Below are 1,188 nucleotides of genomic sequence, written 5' to 3'. Positions count from 1 at the left end.
CATCATAGTAAAGCAGTTTAATTTGTTGCTCCTGAGCAAAAAGAAATAGGTACTTTTGTCCTTAGGGTTTTTTCATCCTTAGAGTGTTGGGATTTTTCTTTACTCTGGAAACCTCACAATGCATGAAGAACAGAGTGCACACCAGTAGCTTACAGGTATGGGAGTTTGTGTATGGACAGAGACAAAATGCAGAGTTTGGGATGAAGGTTACTAGGCCTATGTTGTGCCTCTTTAGAGCAAAAGAAAGGAATAGACTGAACTTACAGCCGAGGCCAGGCAGAAATGTGGTTGTCAGGCAAAAAAGCAAAGCCAAACATCATGAACTAGTGTGCTTGGAGATGTGTTTCATATTGCTAGGGAAGTGGTAGAGAAGTCAGCAATGTTGCACTGTAAACAGCACTGAATACAGCTCAGTCATCCAGCTAAATGTGGTGAACCTCCAGCTTTTCCTGAGGCTGAGGTAGAGTTTGCCTTTCTCAGAGTGAGTTAAAGCCAGGCACTGATGGGATAGACATCTGCTTTATGATCCTAGGCAGTTGTGTATGAGATATAAAGGCAAACATGAACTGTTTAACACCACTCAGTCCATTGCCAATGAATTAGGTGTCAAAAATGTACAGTCAGGTAGGGACAAGAAGCAGAATATACAGGCAACAGTATCTGGACTATTTCATTAGCAGGTGTCCCCTTTTATAGAACAGACATCCTCAAAATTAATTCTGAAATACAACTTTGGAAAATTACTTCATTTTCACCACTAGTGAGGGCTGCTACTTTTTAGTTCTAATTCTTTAATCTTAAAGCTCTTTTTCAATGCAGTTTTGTACACTGAAAGAATTCTGGCAGCACAATAAATCCTCATTGCTGTTACTGACTTGGCAGTTTTCCCTTGGATTGGCTCAAAAGGAAGCACTGAGATTCAGGGATTGTGATCTCTACTGCAGCTTCAAGGATGCAACTTTGTCTTAATGCAGACCAGGCATCCTGTTATGCTCACTGAACCTTAAGAGAGGGATTTTTAAACTAATGCCTGCACCTTGATATCTGGTGGTTTTATTCATCCCCACAAAGCAGTGTTCTGGGGAATTATGTTCTGCACTGGGAGGATAGTGCAGCCAATGACCAGCTAGGGAACCTGATCCCATCTCTAAGCTATTCATTTAAACTTATAAATATTTAATTACAGAA

The sequence above is a fragment of the Molothrus ater genome, chromosome 3 (assembly GCF_012460135.2).
Source record: "Molothrus ater isolate BHLD 08-10-18 breed brown headed cowbird chromosome 3, BPBGC_Mater_1.1, whole genome shotgun sequence".
Taxonomy (NCBI): domain Eukaryota; kingdom Metazoa; phylum Chordata; class Aves; order Passeriformes; family Icteridae; genus Molothrus; species Molothrus ater.
This window is presented reverse-complemented; position numbering follows the sequence as displayed.